This window comes from Hyla sarda, chromosome 8 (assembly GCF_029499605.1).
Source record: "Hyla sarda isolate aHylSar1 chromosome 8, aHylSar1.hap1, whole genome shotgun sequence".
Lineage (NCBI taxonomy): Eukaryota > Metazoa > Chordata > Amphibia > Anura > Hylidae > Hyla > Hyla sarda.
The window spans coordinates 182106787-182122835 of NC_079196.1; positions in this window are offsets into that span (position 1 = coordinate 182106787).

Consider the following 16049-nt stretch of genomic DNA (forward strand, 5'->3'; position numbering starts at 1 on the left):
AATACCATCCTCTATATCATTGATAAATAAATTAAACAACAGCGGGCCCAGTACTGAACCTTGGAGTACACCACTAATTACTGGGGACCAATCAAAGTACGAATCATTGACCACCACTCTCTGGGTACGATCCATGAGCCAGTGTTCAATCCAGTTACAAACTAAAATTTCCAAAGACCTTAACTTACCTGTCAGACGTCTATGAGGGACAGTATCAAACGCTTTGGCAAAATCCAGAAACACTATATCCACAGCCATTCCTCTGTCAAGGCTTCTACTCACCTCTTCATAAAAGCAAATTAGATTGGTTTGACAACTTCTATCCTTAGTAAACCCATGCTGGTTATCACTTATAATACAATTATCCCCTATGTATTCCTGTATGTAATCCCTTATAAGTCCTTCAAACAATTTACCCACAATGCACGTTAAACTTACCGGTCTATAGTTTCCTGGGGAAGACCTAGAGCCCTCTTTGAAGATTGGCACCACATTCGCCTTGCGCCAGTCCCTTGGCACAATACCAGACACCAGAGAATCTCTAAATATCATGAACAAGGGTACAGATATTACTGAACTTACCTCTCTAAGAACTCTTGGGTGTAGTCCATCTGGCCCTGGAGATTTGCTTACATTTATATCACTTAACTTACCTTGTACCATCTCTACATTAAGCCAGTTCAGTACATTACATGATGTGTTACCAGGACTGACCTGTCCAATGTCAGCTCCTTTTTCCATAGTGCATACACAACTAAAGAACCCATTCAGTAGCTCCGCTTTCTCTTGATCGCCTGTGACAACCTCCCCATTATCATTATTAAGGGGTCCTACATGCTCTGTCCTTGTTTTTTTTGCATTTATATACCGTATTTATCGGGGTATACCACGCACCGGCCTATAACACGCACCCTCATTTTACCAAGGATATTTGGGTAGAAAAAGTTTTTTACCCAAATATCCATGGTAAAATGATGCTGCGTGTGTGCGCGTGTATACCCCGATATACCCCCAGGAAAGGCAGGGGGAGAGAAGCCGTCGCTGCCCGCTTCTCTCCCCCTGCCTTTCCTGGGGTCTAGAGCGCTGCTGTCGGCCCTTCTCACCCCCTGGCTATCGGCGCCGCTGCCCGTTCTGTCCCCCTGACTATCGGTGCCGGCGCCCCATTGCCGGCGCCGATAGCCAGGGGGAGAGAAGCGGCGCCGACAGCCAGGGGGAGAGAAGGGGCAGCGGCACCCATTGCCGGCGCCGCTGCCCCGTTGCCTCCCCCCATCCCCGGTGGCATAATTACCTGAGTCGGGTCCGCGCTGCTGCAGGCCTCCGGCGTGCGTCCCCTGCGTCGTTGCTATGCACGGCGCGGCGCACTGACGTCATGCGCCGCGCCGTTCAGCGCATAGCAACGACGCCGGGGACGCACGCTGGAGGCCTGCAGCAGCGCGGACCCGACTCAGGTAATTATGCCACCGGGGATGGGGGGAGGCAACGGGGCAGCGGCGCCGGCAATGGGTGCCGCTGCCCCTTCTCTCCCCCTGGCTGTCGGCGCCGCTTCTCTCCCCCTGGCTATCGGCGCCGGCACCGATAGTCAGGGGGACAGAACGGGCAGCGGCGCCGATAGCCAGGGGGTGAGAAGGGCCGACAGCAGCGCTCTAGACCCCAGGAAAGGCAGGGGGAGAGAAGCGGGCAGCGACGGCCTCTCTCCCCCTGCCTTTCCTGGGGGTGTATCGGCGTATAACACGCACACAGACTTTAGGCTAAAAATTTTAGCCTAAAAAGTGCGTGTTATATGCCGATAAATACGGTATCTAAAAAAATATTTAGGATTAGTTTTGCTTTCTTTGGCCACCTGTCTCTCGTTTAGAATTTTTGCTGTTTTTATTACATTTTTACAGATTGTATTAAGCTCTTTGTACTGTTTAAATGTTATAGCTGACCCATCAGATTTGTTTTTTTTTGAAGGCTATTTTTTTGTTGTTTATTGCTCTTTTAACATCATTAGTCAGCCATTAAGGATTTAGTTTTAATCGTTTATATTTGTTCCCCTTTGGTATATATTTAGATGTATAGTTATTTAGAGTTGATTTAAAGATGCCCCATTTACCTTCTGTATCAGTATTTGAGAACACCTCCCCCCAGTCTATGTCCTGTAGTGCAGCCCTGAGCCCAGGGAAGTTTGCCTTTTTAAAGTTATATGTTTTTGCCTTCCCCGCCTGTCTTTGTTTTCTACATTTTAAGTCAAAAGTAACTATATTGTGGTCGCTATTACCAAGGTTTTCCCTCACAGTTACGTTACCAACCAGCTCTGCGTTGTTGGAAATGATCAGATCCAACAAGGCATCACTTCTTGTTGGGTCCTCCACAAACTGGCCCATAAAATTATCCTGCAATAAATTTAGGAATTGTCGCCCCTTTGTAGTTTTAGCCAACCCCGGACCCCAATCTATATCTGGATAGTTAAAATCTCCCATTATTACCACTGTACCTGCCCGGGCGTCCCTCTCTGTTTATGAAGCCGAACTTCTATCTCTTCAGTGATATTAGGGGGTCTGTAGATTACCCCAAATATTATTTTTTCAATATTTTCCTCCTTTTGTAATTCTACCCACAGTGATTCCACATCCTCAGAATCATCACACACTATGGCATCGTTCACACTGACTTTCATACCACTTCTTACATACAGACAGACTCCACCACCTTTTCTGTTCATTCTATCCTTGCGAAACAATGTAAACCCCTGCAGATTGACAGCCCAGTCATGCGAGGAGTCCAGCCATGTCTCAGTGACCCCAACTATATCAATATGTTCCTCCAGTATCAAGGCCTCAAGCTCCCCAATTTTATTTGCTAGGCTTCTGGCATTTGTGAACATACACTTTACATTTCCATCCTTTATGTTATTGGGGTTAATGGGATTCAAGGGTGTAAGTTTTATTTTCCCATGAAGCCTATTCCTATTAACTATTCTAACCCCTCCCTCCGCTCCACCCCCAGGTACATTTATAATTCCCACCTCTCTATCTACACTATCTTCCCCCTCTTTGCTGTAGGTTCCCTCCCCCCAAGTCCCTAGTTTAAACACTCCTCCACCCTTCTAGCCATCTTCTCCCCAAGCAAAGCTGCACCCTCCCCATTGAGGTGCAGCCCGTCCCTACGGTAGAGCCGGTAACCGACAGCGAAGTCAGCCCAGTTCTCCATGAACCCAAACCCCTCCTTCCTACACCAGCTTCTGAGCCACTTGTTTACCTCCCTGATCTCCCGCTGCCTCTCTGGTGTGGCTCGTGGTACTGGTAGTATTTCAGAAAATACTACCTTGGAGGTCCCTGCCTTAAGCTTGCGGCCTAAGTCCCTGAAATCATTTTTAAGGACACTCCACCTACCTCTTACTTTGTCATTGGTGCCAATATGTACCATGACTGCTGGGTCCTCTCCAGCCCCGCCCAGCAACCTGTCAACCCGATCCGCGATGTGCCGAACTCGTGCGCCAGGCAGACAACACACTGTTCGGCAATCCCGGTCTTTGTGACAGATTGCCCTGTCTGTCCCCCTCATAATTGAGTCCCCCACCACTAGTACCTGTCTGGCCTGCCCTGTACTCCTCCCTCCCTCCTTACTGGAGCAGACACCCCCCTGGCGGTCAGAGGCGGTATCCTGCTGCAGTTCTGCTAGCTCTGTAATGGCATCCCCCTCATCTGCCAAGCGGGCAAACTTGTTGGGGTGTGCCAGTTCAGGACTAGCCTCCCTGACACTTTTTCCCCTACCCCTCTTTCTAACTGTAACCCAGCTAACTGCCTGACTGTCCTGCAACTCCGTCCCACTGTCCTCCCCCACCTCTATTCCCGAGAGTGCCTGCTCAGTGAGCACGAGACTCCTCTCCATGTTGTTAATGCTTCTCATTGTTGCCAGTCGCCCCTCTAGATGCAGGATCTGGGCTTCCAAACGGACAACTAGCACACATCTCGCACAACAATATGCACCCTCAAACTGTTGTTCAAGGATTGCATACATTGAACAGGATGTACATTGAACCCCCTGAAGAGATGGGAGTGAGGTGGCAGGGGTGCCACCCCTCCTATCCCTGCTATTGATCGGCGGAGCAACCGACCAATAGCAGACTGGGGGCGGGGGGTTAAAGTTCGGTTCCCCCCGCTATGCCCACCCATCCCGTGACGGCAGCGGCGGTGGAGGTGAGTATGGCGCCGCGTGTCCGGGAGTCTGTTGCCTAGCAACATCTGCAGGGCGACAGTTTGGAGAGTGGTCTCTAAACTGTGGCCCTCCAGATGTTGCAAAACTACAACTCCCACCATGCCTTGACAGCTGTTTGCTGTGTTGGCATGCTGGAATTTGTAGTTTTGCAACATCTGGAGGGCCACAGTTTAGAGACCACTGTCAGTGATCTCCAGCCTGAACCCCTCTAAATCTTGCAAAACTACAACTCCCAGCATTCAGGAACAGCAAAAGGCTGTCTCGGCATGCTGGGAGTTGTACTTGCGTGCCTCCAGCTGTTGCATAACTACATCTCCCAGCATTCCCTTTGGCAATCAGTACATGCTGAGAGTTGTAGTTCTGCAACAGCTGGAGGCCCACTGGTTGGGAAATACCGAGTTAGGTAATAGGTTCTATTACCTAACTCAGTATTTTCCAACCAGTGTGCCTCCAGCTGTTGCAAAACTACAACTCCCAGCATGCACGTTCTGTCAGTGTATGCTGGGGGTTGTAGTTTTGCCCCCCCCCCCCATGTGAATGTACAGGTTACATTCACACTGGTGGCGGATTACAGTGAGTTCCCCGCTTCAAGTTTGAGCTGAGGCAAATTTTCCACTGCAGCTCAAACTCCTAGCGGGAGACTCAGTGTAATCCGCCGCCAGTGTGAATGTAACCTAAAAACACTACACTAACATAAAATAAAGAGTAAAACACTACATATACACACGTACACAGCCCCCCCTTCCCCCCCCAATAAAAATGAAAAACGTATCCTACAGCAGTGTTTCCAAAACGGAGCCTCCAGCTGTTGCAAAACAAAAACTCCCAGCATTTCCGGACAGCCATTGACTGTCCAAGCATGCTGGGAGTTTTGCAACAGCTGGAGGCACCCTGTTTGGGAATCACAGTCTTAGAATACCCCTATGTCCACCCCTATGCAAATCCCTAATTCAGGCCTCAAATGCGCATGGCGCTCTCACTTTGGAGCCCTGTCATATTTCAAGGCAACAGTTTAGGGCCACATATGGGGTATTGCCGTACTCAGGAGAAATTGCCTAACAAATTTTGGGGGCTTTTTCTCCTTTTACCCCTTATGAAAAGGTAAAGTTGGGGTCTACACCAGCATGTTAATGTAAAAAAAAAACATTTTTGTACACTAACATACTGGTGTTGCCCCATACTTTTAAATTTCACAAGCGGTAAAAGAAAAAAAGCATCCAAAATTTGTAACGCAATTTCTCCTGAGTACGGAGATACCCCATATGTGGGCCCAAAGTGCTCTGGGGGCGCACAACAAGGCCCAGAAGGGAGAGTGCACCATGTACATTTGAGGTCTAAATTGGTGATTTGCACAGGGGTGGCTGATTTTACAGCGGTTCTGACATAAGCGCAAAACAATAAATACCCACATGTGACCCCATTTTAGAAACTACACCCCTCACGGAATGTAACAAGGGGTATAGTGAGCATTTACACCCCACAGGTGTCTGACAGATCTTTGAAACAGGGGTCTGTGAAAATGAAAAATACATTTTTTTATTTGCACAGCCCACTGTTCCAAAGATCCGTCAAATGCCAGTGGGGTGTAAATTCTCACTGTACCCCTTATTACATTCCGTGAGGGGTGTAGTTTTAAAAATGGGGTCACATGTGGGCGGTCCACTGTTCTGGCACCACGGGGGGCTTTGTAAATGCACATGGCCAAATTCTCTCTCCAAAAGCTCAATGATGCTCCTTCTCTTCTGAGCATTGTAGTTCGCCCCCAGTGCACTTCACGTCCACTTATGGGGTATTTCCATACTCAGAAGAGATGGGGTTACAAATTTTGGGGGGTATCATCCCTTGTAAAAATGTAAAATTTGGGGGAAAACAAGCATTTTAGTGTAAAAAAACATTTTTTTTTTTACATATGCAAAAGTCGTGAAACACCTGTGGGGTATTAAGGCTTACTTTACCCCTTGTTACATTCCCCAAGGGGTCTAGTTTCCAAAATTGTATGCCATGTGTTTTTTTTTTTTTTTTGCTGTCCTGGCACCATAGGGGCTTCCTAAATGCGGCATGCCCCCCAGAGCAAAATTTGCTTCCAAAAAGCCAAATGTGACTCCTTCTCTTCTGAGACCTGTAGTGCGCCTAGCAGAGCATTTTTCATCCCCATATGGGGTGCTTTCTGAATCGGGAGAAATTGGGCTTCAAATTTTGGGGGGTATTTTCTGCTATTACCTTTTTTTAAATGTAAAATTTTTGCTAAACCAAGCATTTTTGGTAAAAAAAAAAATTTTTTTGTTTACATATGCAAAAGTTGTGAAACACCTGTGGGGTATTAAGGTTCACTTTATCCCTTGTTACGTTCCCCAAGGGGACTAGTTTCCAAAATGGTATGCCATGTGTTTTTTTTTTTGCTGTCCTGGCACCATAGGGGCTTCCTAAATGCGACATGCCCCCCGAGCAACTTATGGGGTACCTCCATACTCAGAAGAGATGGGGTTACACATTTTGGGGGGGAATTTTCTGCTATTAACCCTTGCAAAAATGTGAAATTTGGGGGGAAACACACATTTTAGTGAATTTTTTTTAATTTTTTTTTTACATATGCAAAAGTCGTGAAACACCTGTGGGGTATTAAGGCTCACTTAATTCCTTGTTACGTTCCTCAAGGGGTCTAGTTTCCAAAATGGTATGCCATGTGTTTTTTTGTTTTTTTTTGCTGTTTTGGCACCATAGGGGCTTCCTAAATGCAACATGCCCCCCAAAAACCATTTCAGAAAAACGTACTCTCCAAAATCCCCTTGTCGCTCCTTCGCTTCTGAGCCCTCTACTGCGCCCGCCGAACAATTTACATAGACATATGAGGTATGTGCTTACAAATTCAAGTATAAATTTTATCCTTTTACCCCTTGTAAAAATTCAAAAATTGGGTCTACAAGAACATGCGAGTGTAAAAAATGAAGATTTTGAATTTTCTCCTTCACTTTGCTGCTTTTCCTGTGAAACACCTAAAGGGTTAAAACACTTACTGAATGTCATTTTGAATACTTTGGGGTGCAGTTTTTATAATGGGGTCATTTATTGGGTATTTCTAATATGAAGACCCTTCAAATCCACTTCAAACCTGAACTGGCCCTTGAAAAATAGCGAGTTTGAAAATTTTGTGAAAAATTTTAAAATTGCTGCTGAACTTTGAAGCCCTCTGATGTCTTCCAAAAGTAAAAACATGTCAATTTTATGATGCAAACATAAAGTAGACATATTGTATATGTGAATCCCAAAAAAAATATTAGAAATATCCATTTTCCTTACAAGCAGAGAGCTTCAAAGTTCGAAAAATGCTAAATGTTAAATTTTTTCATCAAATTTGGGGATTTTTCACCAAGAAAGGATGCAAGTTACCACAAAAATTTTCCACTATGTTAAAGTAGAATATGTTACGAAAAAACAATCTCGGAATCAGAATGATGACTAAAAGCATTCCAGAGTTATTAATGTTTAAAGTGACAGTGGTCAGATGTGCAAACAAGGGCTGCGTCCTAGAGGTGAAAATGGGCTGTGTCCTTAAGGGGTTAAGGGTTTGAAAACATTAAGGGTGAGATATATCATAACCCCTCTAGAAAAATAAAGTTTCTGAGTTGCCCATAGCAACCAATCAGATCGTTTTTTCCATTTCTGAAAAGGCCTCTGAGAAATGAAAAAAGCAATCTGGTTGCTATGGGCAACTCAGCCACTGGACAGATTTTGATAAATCTCCCCCTTACTGTTTAAACTGGGTCATTCTTTTTGAAACATGCTGTATTATCACCATACATATTACCACTGTACTGTTACAGACCAAATCCTGTATACTGAGACAAATATTACAAATAATACCAGTATCCAAGGAGGGTTATTATCACCAATATTAGCAAGGCCAACATTATGGAGGTAGATACCATAACTTCACAGGCTCTGCACACCATAAAGGGGATCACATTTACCGTATTTATCAGGGTATACCACGCACCGGCCTATAACACGCACCCTCATTTTACCAAGGATATTTGGGTAAAAAAAGTTTTTTACCCAAATATCCATGGTAAAATGAGGGTGTGTGTGTGCGCGTGTATACCCCGATACACCCCCAAGAAAGGCAGGGGGAGAGAGGCCGTCGCTGCCGGCTTCTCTCCCCCTGCCTTTCCTGGGATCTAGAGCGCTGCTGCCGGCCCTTCTCTCCCCCTGGCTATCGGCGCCACTGCCCGTTCTGTCCCCCTGACTATCGGTGCCGGCGCCGATAGCCAGGGGGAGAGAAGCGGCACCGACAGCCAGGGGGAGAGAAGGGGCAGCGGCACCCATTGCCGGCGCCGCTGCCCCGTTGCCTCCCCCCATCCCCGGTGGCATAATTACCTGGGTTGGGTCCGCGCTGCTGCAGGCCTCCGGCGTGCGTCCCCTGCGTCATTGCTATGCACGGCGCGGCGCACTGACGTCTTGCGCCGCGCCGTGCAGCGCATAGCAACGACACCGGGGACGCACGCCGGAGGCCTGGAGCAGCGCGGACCCGACCCAGGTAATTATGCCACCGGGGATGGGGGGAGGCGTGACGTCACACGGGGGCGGAGGCATGACGTCACGCGCCGCCGGCCCTGTGGTCGCCAGTAATCGAGCGTGTTCGCTCCGGGGACTGATTATAAACGGGGTGCCACGTGCAAGTTCACGGGGGTCCCCAGCAGCAGGACTCCCGCGATCCTTTGGATAGGGGATAAGATGTCTAAGCACCGGAGTACCCCTTTAACTGGGAGAGTCACTGGTAGAGAAGGATCTGGGTGTACTTTTAGATCATAGACTACAGAATACCATGCAATGTCAGGCAGCTGCTTCTAAGGCCAGCAGGATATTGTCATGTATCTGAAGAGGCATGGACTCAAGGGACAAGGACATAATACTACCCCTTTATAAAGCATTGGTGTACAGCCTCACCTGTAATATACTGTTCAGTTTTGGTCACCAGTGTCACGCGCTGCGGCTGCAAGCTCCGGCCGTGAGCGCAGTGTGCTGGGGTCCCCGTCTGTCAGCGGGGCTGGGATTTGCATCTCGGGACGCGCCCGCATGTGAATCCCAGCCCGTCACTTACCCCGCTCTGCTGCCTCTGTAACTCAGCTCCGCCACGCTCGTCTCCGTCTCCTAGGGCACGCGCGCGACGGAGCTGTGAAAGTTAAAGGGCCAGTGCGCCCATAATTAGTCTTTGCACCTGACACCACATTTTCTGCTCAGCAGAACCCACCACAGCTACAGCCTCCTGCTCTAGTACAGCCTCCTGCTGCTGCAGTTTCCTCCGGATCGAAACTCCGTTTGTCGCTTCCTGAGAAGTTTGAGGGGGATCCCAAGTCCTGTCGGGGTATCGTGACGCAGTGCTCCATGCACATAGAACTCATGGCGGACCAGTTCTCCACAGAACGAGCAAAGGTGGCCTTCGTCATCAGTATCCTGTCTGGTAGGGCCTTGACCTGGGCTACTCCACTATGGGATCGCAGTGATGCTATCACTACTAACCTCCAGGCATTCCTGATGGAATTTCGCACAGTCTTTGAATAACCTGCCCGAGCTTCCTCCTCTGAGACGGCTTTACTGAGGTTCACTTTAGAAGGAAGAAGAAGCTGAACCGTCATATTTAAGCGTGGAGAGGAGGAATTCACACCTAGGGAGGCCTCCCCAACAAACTCTAGGTGCGAGCGTTTCCCTGTGGCTGTGGACGTACAGGACAATCTTTGAGGAAATGATCGGCACTGGTGCAGTAGAGACACAGATTCTCAGCTCGTCAGCGAGTTCTTTCCTGCAGAGTCAGGCGAGACCGATCCACCTGCATAGCCTCCACTGCAGGAGGCAAAGTAGAAGGTTGCGGTGGTTGCTTGAAGACTGGTGCAAAGCAAGGAAAGCGCCGAGGTTATGCTGATTCTCTTTCTTGACGTTGTTCCTCACATCTCTCAGAGAAACGGATATCAATCCGGGATGCCAATTGTATCAGTTCATTCAGATTAGATAGCAATTCCTGGGCAGCGAGGACATCCTTAATTTGGCTTGAAAATCCTCTCTTGAAAGTAGCGCAGAAAGCTTCATTATTCCAAGAAAACTCAGACGCCAGGGTCCGGAACCGGATGGCATATTCGCCCACAGTGGAATTGCCCTGGGAAAGACTTTCAGTTTTGGTCTTCCTGGACTCTGGCTCCACTGGTAACTTCATTGATGCCTCTCTAGTGCACAAGTATCTTCTGCCAGTTCTATGCCTCCCGAAACCGCTGTTCATCTCCACGGTCAATGGAGAAAAACTGGACTGTACCGTGCTATACCGCACAGAACCCCTGTTGATGCAGGTCGGAGTCTCACACTGAGAGAACTTGTCCTTCTACGTGCTTCCACACTGTACTTCTCTTCTCTTGCTAGGTCTACCTTGGTTGCAGCGCCATGCCCCAGACCTGGATTGGAAAACCGAAGAAGTCCTTTGCTGGGATCTGCACTGCAACAATCATTGCATTCATGTACGGTTGACCAAGTTGGAACCATCATCTCATCCACTGCCCGGTTTGCCTTCCTTTCTCCTGGATTATGCAGATGTCTTCAGTGAAAAGCAAGCTGAAGTGTTACCTCCACATCGCCCCTACGATTGTCCCATAGACCTGCTGCCCGGCACCACACCTCCCAGGGGCAGAATCTATCCTTTATCTGTTCTCGAAACTCAGGCCATGTCTAATTATATCCAGGAAAACCTACAGAAGGGATTCATCAGGAAGTCATCCTCCCCTGCCAGAGCTGGTTTCTTCTTTGTAGAAAAGAAAGACGGGTCTGTCAGGATCCTCTGTGTCAGATAGGGATTGGCGTGGACCGTTTCAGTGGACCGGTTCTAAGTTGCTACTGGTTTTCACCAGAGCCCGCCGCAAAGCGGGATGGACTTGCAGCGGCGGTAGCAACCAGGTCGTATCCACCGGCAACAGCTCAACCTCTCTGACTGCTGAGATAGGTGCGGTACAAGGGAGTAGACAAGAGCAGGGTCGGACGTAGCAGAAGGTCAGGGCAGGCAGCAAGGATCGTAGTCAGGGGCAACGGCAAGAGGTCTGGAACACAGGCTAGGAAAACACAAGGAAACGCTTTTACTGGCACAATGGCAACAAGATCCGGCAAGGAAGTGCAGGGGAAGTGAGGTGATATAGGGAAGTGCACAGGTAAAGACACTAATTAAAACCCATGCGCCAATCAGTGGCGCACCGGCCCTTTAAATCGCAAAGACCCGGCGCGCGCGCGCGCCCTAGGGTGCGGGGCTGCGTACGCCGGGGCAGCACAGATGGGGAGCGAGTCTGGTAAGCGGGTCGGGATGCGCACCGCGAGCGGGCGTGTCCCGCATTGCGAATCGCATCCCGGCTGGGGACATTATCGCAGCGCACCCGGTCAGCGGGTCTGGCCGGGGCGCTGCAAACAGGAGAACGCTGTGAGCGCTCTGGGGAGGAGCGGGGACCCAGAGCGCTCGGCGTAACAACATCATCCTGTTCGTGAATTCATGGATATCACAATCCTGTTCGTGAGTTCACTAGTACTTTCAATCTTGTGAATGAATGTAAAATAATCTTGTTAGTATATATATATTATTTTTTGGAGCTTGCAGGGACATTCTTATTATGCGCAAGGACTCTTTGTTATGTGTTACCTACAGCCTGACTAAAAGGACATTATCATTATGCCCAGGACTGTTTAAGGACTCTCAGCACTTGGTCCCTCTGTCTTAGGGGACAATTGACGAGGCCGACTCATCTTTAGTAAGGGGGTTTGTGGTGTCCCGGTACTGGACCTGGTCCCGTACCTTAGTCGTGGGTCCCCATAGTCAGAGTTCCTCCGTGCTGATTGGGCTCTTTTGGTGGATTAACCTCTAGTCGCCTTCTAATGTCATTAAAAATGTATATATTTAAAATATTTTATTGTAGTGTAATTAATGTACAGGACCTTAGGTCATGTGATACTTAATAATTCTGTTATGCTAAGCTTAAGGACCTTTTGGTCATGTGATGTACCATAATGCTTTGTACTAGGACTGACAGGTTTGGGGAACCAATAAGCTTTGTTCCTGCCCCTTTAGATATAATGGCACTGTTAGCCAATGATCGCTCTCTTGTTTCCTGATCATCTCTAGAGAAAGCAGAACAATGTACAATTCTGCAAGAGAACTTAGGCCTGAAGCCTACCAATTCCGCATTCTAAACCATCAGTTAATCCAACTCCATCCTACCAAATCCTACATGATTACTGAACCTAAACATACCCCTAAATTCAGTGGAACAGCGTACAAAAGGAATCAAAGCTTATTTCCTACAAAGTCCCAGCCAACCTGCGAGAAGCCTAAATCCTGGTCCTCTTGTAATAACTGTTGTTAATTGCATCCTGCATAAAATCTGCAGTAAAGTTATTTCAAGGTTATTACAATTCCGTCTGTGGACAATCCTTTATTCCTCCCTATCGCTCTTGGGACGGGTGGAGGTAGGACATATAGATACAGAGGAAGCCCTCACCCTGGCGTCACGACAACCAAGAGTTAATCCTATACCCAGCAACACTACTTTGCAACACCCCGGATCAGCCCCACACCCCCAAGCTACCACAATATGTTCTATGTGAGTTCTCCCTGTATAAGTTATATACTATGTGCGTTCTCCCTGTATGAGATATGTACTATGTGAGTTCTCAATGTATAAGATATGTACTACGTGCATTCTCCCTGTATAAGATATGTACTATGTTCATTCTCCCTGTATAAGATATGTACTATGTACATTCTCCCTGTATAAGATATGTACTATGTGCATTCTCCCTGCATAAGATATGTACTATGTGCGTTCTCCCTGTATAAGATATGTACTATGTGCGTTCTCCCTGTAAGAGATATGTACTATGTGTGTTCTCCCTGTATAGGATATGTCCTATGTGCGTTCTCCCTGTATAAGATATGTACAATGTGCGTTCTCCCTGTATAACATATGTACTATGTGTGTTCTCCCTGTATAGGATATGTCCTATGTGCGTTCTCCCTGTATCAGATATGTACTATGTGAGTTTTCCCTGTATGAGATATGTACTATGTAAGGTCTCCCTGTATAAGATATGTTCAATGTGAGTTCTCTCTGTATAAGATATGTACTATGCGCATTCTCCCTGTAAGAGATGTGTACTATGTGAGTTCTCCCGGCTTAAGATATCCTCACTTTTTCCTATTTTTGGATGACATTTTGGTGGCTTCAGAACCAATTACCAAATTTCAATAGAGTTATAGTCTCAGCATACAATGGTTTCAACATACAATGGTCGTCCTGGAACTGATTAATATTGTAGCTTGAGGGATCACTGTACTTATGGTGCTAGGCTAGACACTACAGGGAACAACATTACTGCCATCATGCTTTAAGCCCGATTACTGTGCCAGCCAAGGGAAGTGTGAAAGAGCTAGTGGAACCATTTAAGACCAATGATGACCACAGAGAAATAATATGCTCATCATCACCATCATACTCACTGGGCCTCTGGTCACCATAAACTGCCTTCATGCTGCCATATAAATCTTTTAGTCACAAAAAGATTCACCTTGTCGTGCCTTGCAAAAGACTTTACCCCCTTCCCGCTATAGGACGTATGCATACGTCCAAGCATCCGACACGTTCACGCAATTGGACGTATGCATACATCCTAGCGATCTCCGGCAATGCTGCGGCTGTTAATCACAGATGGAGTCCTGCCGCGGCTGCCAGAGCCGCGATCGCGCCGGTCCCGGCAGCATTAACCCCCTAGATGCCGTGATCAATCCTGATCACGGAATCTATGGTGTTGACAGGGGGAGCGCTCTCCCCCTGTTCTCCAACGGCAGCGGTGCGATATGATCACGGGTCGCCGTTGGTTGCTATGGCAGCAGGAGGTCAGATCATGACCTCCTGTCTTCCTGCTACGGAAGCCTGTGAGATCCAGTCAGAGGCTGGATCGCACAGGCTGTAGTGTCTGCAGCTCATCAGGTCATACTGTTCTGCAGTACAAATGTATTGCAGCATAGTATAACCTGTAAAAAGTGTAAAAATTTTTATAAAAAGTTCTTCAATAAAAGTATGAAGTGTAAAAAAACAAAAAAAATGCCCCTTTCCCAATAAAAGCCCTGTATTATCACCAAAAAATATCAAAAACACAAATCATATACATAATAGGTATTGCCACGTCCGTAATGACATGTACTATAAAACTATAATGTAAATTATCCCGCACAGTAAACGCCGTAAAAACCCCCATAAAAAAACGCTAAATTCGCCAATTTTGATCAAAAGGTAGCACGTAGCACAAAAATGATACCAATAAAAAGTAGAGCTCATCCTGCAAAAAATAAGCCCTTACTCAATGGCATCGGACGAAAAATAAAAAAGTTACGGCTGTTGGAAAATGAATGGCAGAAAAAGAATTTTGCTCAGAAAAGGAAAAAGAACATAGAAAGCTATATAACATATGTATTGCCATAATCGTACTGACCCACAGAATAAATATAACATCACTTTTACCGCACAGTGTACATCATAAAAAAATTATTTTCAAAAAATGCCCGAAATTTTCCAGTTTTTCACAATATTTTGAAGTTTTTCACAAAAAATGCTGCATGTGTCAACAAAAATGCACCAATTATATAAAGTACAATATGTCACGAAAAAACAATCTCAGAATCTCTCCGCTCAGAAAAAGGGTTCTAAAGTTATTACCATTTAAAGAGATACATGTCAAATTTAAAAAAAAGTGCCTGGTCATTGAGGTAAAAAATGGGTCCGTAATTAAGGGGTTAATAAAACTTAGATTTACTAAAGACCTACATTTTATACACATCTTTAGCTATTCTGCATTTGAGTAGGTCACTTCAAATTTGGGGCTTTCCATAAAGCACAGACTGAAATCTATGACAACTAGGAACTGACACAGATTTCAGCTACAATTTATGCCGGTTTTCTGGTGTGAATTATAGTAAACTAGCAGAGTACCCAGCATTGCCCGGTCTTTCTACCTAAATCCATGTGGCGAGAGAAAAAAGGAACAATGACACTCTTGTCATCATAGCCTGTCCTCATATCCTGTTCTCATATCCTGTCCTCATTTCCTGACCTCATATCAAGACCTCATATCCTTCCCTCATATCTGTCCTTATATCCTGTCCTCGTATCCCAACCTCATATCTTGTCCTCATATCCCGCCCTCATATTCTTTCTCATATCCTGACCTCATATCACGTCCTAATATCCTGAGCTTATATCCCAACCTCATATCCTGTCCTCATATCCTGACATCATATCCTGCCCTCATATTAGTCCTCATATCCAGATCTCATATCCTGCCCTCATATCCCATCCTCATACCCTGTCCTCATATCCTGCCCTCATATCTGTCATCATACTCATATCCTGGTGGGGCTGAGCTGTGCTGAAGAGATTGCAGGCTGAAAATAAAAAGGGCATGGTTTTGTGGGGGAATAGCTTGAGAGAGGGGGCGTGGCCTGCAAGCCAGACCTGTGATATGGGTGTATTGGGTGAAAATTGTGTTTTCTGCCAACACAAAAACAGGAATAATAAAAGAAGGGACATGGCTTGCATGGGTATGACTTGTTTTGCATGGTTTGTAAGCTGGACCGACTTATCAGGAGATGCAGCTTGTGGAGTAAGGTACCGCAAGTACCACAGACTTGCATGGGACTTTATACAAAAACAACACCCTCATGTATCAGGGCTGTCATCTATATACAGATGAGGATACAGGAGGAAGAGGAGGTGTACATGGATGTCCTAGCAGTATGTCATGCTATATTGCAATATTTCTATGTCTCTGTACACTGC